The following is a 7500-nucleotide window of genomic DNA, read 5'->3' as shown; positions in this document are numbered from 1 at the left end:
AAGCAGGTCAAACTCATGATGGGACTGAAGTATGTTTTCGACAAATTACTATCAATATTTGTCTAAGGTTTGTCATCAGCAACACTCTGATTTCGTTACACTCACAAAACACACACACCCTCATACGCCCCCTCCCCTCTCTGTTTGTCTGTCTGTCTGTCTCACTCTTTTACTAGAACTGTTTCACACTGCAGAGTCTCTAATCTGAAAATTCTAACCTCTCTCTCTGTGTCTCTGTCTCTCTCTGTGTCTCTCTCTCTTTCTCTCTCTCGCTGTCTCAGTCTCTCTCTCTCTGTGTCTCTCTCTCTCTCTGTGTCTCTGTCTCTCTCTCTCTGTCTCTCTGTCTCTCTCTCCCCCTCTCGCCTTTTCTCTCTCTCTCTCTGTCTCTCTCTCTCTCTGTCTGTCTGTCTCTCTCTCTCTCTCTCTCTCTCCGTCTCTCTCTCTCTCTCTCTTTTTTCCCATCACACTCTCATTCTTTTACTAGAACACACCAAACTGGTTTTCGCTGGAGATCGAGTGATACAGTTTCAAAGTGCACTCAGTTTAGTGTCTATTGAGATTCTATTTCTGATTCCCCACGCTCCTTTTCACTGACACAAAAAGACTGAACGAGAACGCCCCACTCCGCGTTCTGGACACAAGTGTAAGTGTTTGTGAGTACGTGTGTATGTGTGTGTGTGTGTGTGTGTGAGCGTGTGTGTATGTGTGAGCGTGTGCGCGCGTGCTTGCGTGCGTTTGTATGTATGTGTGTGTGTGTGTGCGTGTGTGCGTGCGTGTGTGTGTGTGTTTGTGTGTGTGTGTGTGTGTGTGTGCGTTTGCGCGCGCGCGCGCGCGTGTGTGTGTGTGTGTGTGTGTGTGTGTGTGCGTGCGCCAGTCTGTCTGTCTGGATGTCTGTTTGTTTTGAGAATAAATATATAGGCACAGATTGTGGCCGATGTAGCGGAGCAAACGTTAAGCTTTTAACTGTTGCGGCTCTTTGAAGCGGTCATTTCGGATTAAGCTGCTTATAATTTATACGCGTGTACTTATAGCGTAAGACCTTCAATGAAACGGCAAAAGCAGTCGTTTTTATACAACACTTTTTCAACAGCAACACTGATAGCAGCAGTTAAAACGAAGGAAAGTACGATGTTTCTTTGGATACAATGGTCAGCTTAAATGGAGATTGTTTCTCGTTCTGAACTAAGCTGATTCGGAAACTGTTTTCAAACCTGGTTACAGAAAGAGTATGGTTATTCTCCAGAAGTGCAAACCCCCATAAACAAAATTATTAACCATATTTTGCTCATTTCAAAAATGTGTATCAGTAAGTATAGATATGGTAGGCCTATTGATATAAATGTGATGTTAGGATATGAATTAGCGTTGAGATATTTCAGTATTGTGTAAATGTTGAAGGATGAATGATGATACGTTGTAGACGGATGCTTGATTTTTGATAAAAAGCCCCACAATGATGTGCTTGGCAAATGACAAACAAACAAAAAAAGTGTTAAAAAATGGAACATTTCAGTTTAGAGCGCTTTTCTTTTTTTGCAGAGTTCTGAAAGCTAAACTGATGTGCGAGAAGTTTGAACCGTTCTTTAAGAAATTTCAGAATTCCCAAAACTTAATATTCATAAAATGCTTGAAATCTCACTGTCTGAAACAAGTCGAGTTACTCTCAAAAGATTGAAAAATCGTTTCTGTTTTCCGTGTTCTTCTACGGACACTATCACGAGGAACTGAGGAGGCGCTCAGGCTGCTATCGAACGATAGTCCATTTTCTCGCTTCATCGGACCTTAAGGCCAAAAAAAAAGGTCTGTTTACGGTAACATAGGCCAAAAAAATAGGGTCGGTAGGTCGGGATTTTTTTATTTTTTTTTCTCCAAAAAACCATATTTTTACGTTATTTTGCCAAAAAAACAAGATTTTTTTTTTTTTCCCAAATGCCAAAAAAAAGTCTAGGGTCGCGCGAAAAAACTAGGGTCGGTCGGGTTACCGTAAACAGACCTATTTTTTTTTTGGCCTAACACTAACCTCAGTCTTACTCGTCCTATTAATTGAGTGACCAGGTCTATCATTTTCGGTTGATAATAGTGACAGATTACTCATCGCCCGCTAGTTGAAAGAGGCATGGCGATTCTTCCTGGCTTATTCCTGTCGCAATTCTTCAATCCAGAGTTGCCTGCCCTTGTTTACTGTCAGAGCGGACTTCCGGTGGTCGGGCATTGCTATTGAGTGTGTGTGTATAGATAGTGCTGCATCCGTGCAATTGATGTGTCATCTTATTGTAAGTTTTATGGAGCCATGAAATTGTCACTATTTGAATGTAGAGTCTGTGAAGAGTTACTTGATTTGGAGTGTTTCTATTTTTGTACGTGTCTGTACGAGAGAGAGAGAGAGAGAGAGAGAGAGAGAGAGAGAGAGAGAGAGAGAGAGAGAGAGAGAGAGAGAGAGAGAGAGAGAAAGAGAGAGAGACTGAAACTGAAACTGAACTTAAATACCAAAGGATAGAGGTTTTAGGCAAAGCCTACTCTTACAACCTGTCCCTTTTACAAACACTTAATACAGACGCACAGAATATAGATAGTAAAATTGACAAGGTTATTGTTTCTTGCAGACGTACATAATGTAAATAGTAATAAGGAAAAGGGTTATGGTTTTGTATACACACTCAAAAATGGGAAAAACAATATAGTGTGAAAATTGCAGCATAGTTGCAATAATGCATTGCATATAAACATCCAAAACAACTAATAACAAAATGGAGAAGAACAAAAAATGTGGGGAGGAATTGTCCCAATCATTTGCATGTATATCATTATCAATACATACACATAAAGAACAAATCAAAATACAAACATAACTTGACTAAATGTAAAAAGCACTAAGGTATAAGACATGAAAAGTGTTCTAGAGAGAGAGAGAGAGAGAGAGAGAGAGAGAGAGAGAGAGAGAGAGAGAGAGAGAGAGAGAGAGAGAGAGAGAGAGCGAGACTAGAGAGAGAGAGAGAGAGAGAGAGAGAGAGAGAGAGAGAGAGAGACAGAGAGAGAGAGACAGAGAGACAGAGAGAAAGGTTCAAAGCAAACTATACCTAACCAACGCAAAAACGAAGACAAAATTTTCTGAACCCCAACTCTTACATCTTTACTACCAAACCATAAAACTGTATGTAGTTGCTCGCTGGCCTTAGATTGTCAGTCTAGTGCAGAATTATGACTGCAGCGGAGAGAGTTTATCAAGTGCGTCTGTTTATGGCCGAAAACAATGTCAAAACATCGGACTGCAACGCAATATGGCCAACAAAAATAAATAGTCTGTTTACGGTAACCCGACCGACCCTATTTTTTTTGCGCGACCCTAGACTTTTTTTTTGGCATTTGGGAGAAAAAAAAACAAAAAAAAACCAAACACGTAAAGATATGGTTTTTTGGAGAAAAAAAAAAATAAATAAAAAAAATCCCGACCTACCGACCCTATTTTTTGGGCCTATGTTACCGTAAACAGACCTATTTTTGGGGGGCATATTTGTCTTACGCAGTTTGCTTCCTTCCGTGCAAACCGTCAAACCTTCTAACAAATATATCTACGACATGCACAGGATTATAAGGGCTTCCTTCGCTTTATTTTTTTTTTTTTTGTTTGTTTTTTCATTTTCATTACTTTATTGTCCCATCGCTGGGAAATTCGGGTCGCTTCCTCCCAGTGGAAAGCTAGCAGCAACGGAGTCGCGCTACCCAGGTGTCTGCGTGTTTAGGTGTATTCAGCCACCTGCACTTATGGCAGAATGACCAAGGTCTCTTACGTGCCGTTGTGATGACACGGGGGTGGGACATGGCTTCCGTCTCTGGGTCTGCACATAAAGTTGACCCGTGTCCGTCCCGGCCCGAATTCGAACCTGGGACCTTTCGATCACAAGTCCAGTGCTCTACCAACTGAGCTACCGGGCCCCCTACTGCAGTAACCACAAAATTAATGTTTTTTCTCTCTTTGTTTAATCTCATATATCCTTTATATGAATAGTTCTGGTTAATTGTGTTTCTAGTTCTTCTCATCTGGATGATACTTTGAGGTTAGAGTAAGTGACTGTTTTTGCATGATTTGACATGAAAATTTAGCTTTTTTATTTTTCATTGTAACTAGTTTGGAAAACACCACAATAAGACTTAGGTTTAAACTTGTGATTGTGACTTTATTTTTACGATTTTGTTCTCTCAGTGAAATCCTCCATCCCCAACAGAGCGTATCCAGGGTGTTATGTCTAGAGTGTGTGCTGGAGGAAGGCAGGGCTCCCGACGGACGCCACGCTTAGAGGGTCCTGAGACCCCCACTGTGAAATTTTAGAGGGCTAATGGACCCCCTCGCGGAGTATTTGGAGGGTCCCAGCTATATCTGCATCGGCTTCAGCCTCCTTTCCGATGATGTTCCCGTGTAAAATTGGAATTGGTTCTTGCACTAGACTTAGCTGGCACAACAGTCTGAAAACAGTACCTAGGGTATGCACGATAACGGAAATGTAGCACTCCGAGGGACCCGCTCTTTTTAGATTGTGTGCGTCCAAGGACCCCCTCCATAATTTACAAGTACGTGTTTTCGGATTGTTGTGCATATAGGACGCAGGGACGCGCAGTTTGGGGAGCCATGCAGGAAGGTTTACAGGAGGGTTTTCACGTGGAGAATTTACAGGTGGGTTTTCACGTGAGGGTTTACAGGTGGGTTTTCACGTGGAGGGTTTACAGGTGGGTTTTCCACGTGGAGGGTTTACACGGAGATGGTTTACACGGAGATGGTTTACACGTGGATGGTTTACACGTGGATAGTTTACACGTGGATGGTTTACACGGGGATTGTTTACACGGAGATGGTTTACACGGGGATGGTTTACACGGAGATGGTTTACACGTGGATGGTTTACATGGAGATGGTTTACACGGGAATGGTTTACACGGAGATGGTTTGCACGGAAATGGTTTGCACGGAAATGGTTTACACGGAGATTGTTTACACGGGGATTTTTCACACACAGGACGAAGGTTTATTCCACGCACTGTGATAACAGTCTGGCCACTACGCACTGTCAGTGTGATAACAGTCTGGCCACTACGCACTGTGATAACAGTCTGGCCACTACGCACTGTGATAACAGTCTGGCCACTACGCACTGTGATAACAGTCTGGCCACTACGCACTGTGATAACAGTCTGGCCACTACGCACTGTGATAACAGTCTGGCCACTACGCACTGTGATAACAGTCTGGCCACTACGCACTGTGTGTCGCTTTGCTTGAGCAGGGTTGGTCTGGTAATCAGTTGTGACGTACTGTTGCCTAAATATGACTGTAGTTACGGAGAATGATGCATTATGCATTGCATACTGCACCGTCGGTGACCGAAAGGGCATGGCGGAAGCTGACGAAATGACTGATCATATCATGTCTGGCTGTGAAACCAAGCAGTTTTTGTTGCTTTGTGTTTTGTTGTTGTTGTTGCTGTTGCTGTTGTTGTTTGTTGTTGTTGTTGTTGTTGTTGTTGTTGCTTCTGTTTTTTTTGGTGCTGTTTTTTTGTTTTGTTATTTGGGGGAGGTGTAGGGGGGGGGGGGGGGGGGGGGGAGTCTTCACAAAATACGCTCACCTTCAAGTCCATTCTTCATTGCTCTTCATATAACAACCTTGTGTCTAAAACCGACTGGCTCACGTCACCACGTCACATGTCGAATGACGTGCTTCAGCAAGGGAGACAAACAAACGTGATGCATAGAGCACATTTAGCTTGTCGTCGTATGGTCTTCCGATAGAGGAGATCCTAAATATTTGTCATCTGGCTGTGTCCCCGGAACAACTATTTTCAGCAGATGAGAGCGACCAGACACTACGATGACTGTAACATCACTTGACTCGGGCCATCCGTTTTAGAACACGATTTCGGTGAGTTCACAGCAAATCCGCGAAACAATGCAAACTGATTCGGGCATGGTTTTAAACGAGATTCCGGTGATTACATAGCAAATCCGTGAAAGCATGAATACAATGATCCGTGTTTCAGATTTTTTTTTTAATTTCTCGAAAATTGCTGTAATCTAGCAGTTGAGGTCAAGGGCAGACGACGCTTTTCGAAGATCACTGTTTTTGTTTTTGTTTGTTTTTCTACCCGAAAACTCATCAGAGTTCTGCCGTCCACAATATCAAAGGACTGCTTCCGATTTCTGTGAAAAACCGTCATTCACACGGAAACACAGTTTACTGTCACAAATAAATGCTCCCTCTGTCGCTGTCGTCGTTGTCGGCGGCGTTGTTATAATTGTTGTTGTTGTAACATTCCTAAGGTATGACATTGCGGTAGTTACAAAATCAACCTCATGCTCTCTCGCTTGAAAAAAATCTAATTCAGAAAATATGGCCGCACAGTGGACTGCCATTACAAACATTTCTCATGATTTTCTTTTTGTGTCGTTGTTAAAACCGGAACCACTGTAATATATTAAGGTATAAATCTACGCGAGTTGAAAAGAGAAAGCTAGTATACGTGCTCTCTCGCCAGACAAAAGAGACATTCAGGATAATGTAACTTGTGCAAAAAGCTCAAAGCTACAAGTATGAGCATACTGCACGCGTGAGACAACTGGTAAGATTTAAGCTTGAAAGCCTGTGTCCTTTGTATTCACAGCCTATGTCGTGTCTGCCTCTGTGTAACTTGTCAAGAAACAGATCTATGACCCATCTATGCGTATTTGTCTACAGCATACACAATTTCAATGTTCAGGTTTTAATACGATTTTAGGCACACTGGGCTGTATGGAGAAATAGTAATACATTACAACACACACACACACACACACACACACACACACACACACACACACACACACACACACGCGCGCGCTCACACGCACACACAGATACATGCACACACAGACACACACACACACACACACACACACACACACACACACACACACACACACACACACACACACACACACACACACACACACACACACACACTCATACACACGCACACACACACTAACACAGCATGTTCCGAACCATAATATAACGCATTAACAAACAACAACAATTAATAATAAGATGTCCAGACACAAACAAGTATATAATAGAATGTATGCTATCACTACAGCTCCTTATTCAAAAGGTTTAACAACAATAACAATTTAAATAATACCTTAAAAGTAAACCTACACATTATAAGGTAACAAGGTAAGGAAACTGCGACACTAGTTAGGCGGAAAAATGAGGAACCTACCATGCAGCATTTCTTATAATACTGACGAGCTTCTGCTGAAAGCCGTACGTCAACGGTAAACCAAGCTTCACGTTTTGTGTATCAGAGGAAGGAAAACTCCAAGGAGCGACAAAGGTAAATTAATCGTTTCCTCCAAGGAAAACGGAAGAATGTGACAAAAAACCGAAGCGGGAGGAAAACGTAGATCAAAGGCAGACCAGGCTGTGTGAGAGAGAGAGAGAGAGAGAGAGAGAGAGAGAGAGAGAGAGAGAGAGAG

This window comes from Littorina saxatilis, unplaced genomic scaffold (assembly GCF_037325665.1).
Source record: "Littorina saxatilis isolate snail1 unplaced genomic scaffold, US_GU_Lsax_2.0 scaffold_1740, whole genome shotgun sequence".
Taxonomy (NCBI): domain Eukaryota; kingdom Metazoa; phylum Mollusca; class Gastropoda; order Littorinimorpha; family Littorinidae; genus Littorina; species Littorina saxatilis.
This window is presented reverse-complemented; position numbering follows the sequence as displayed.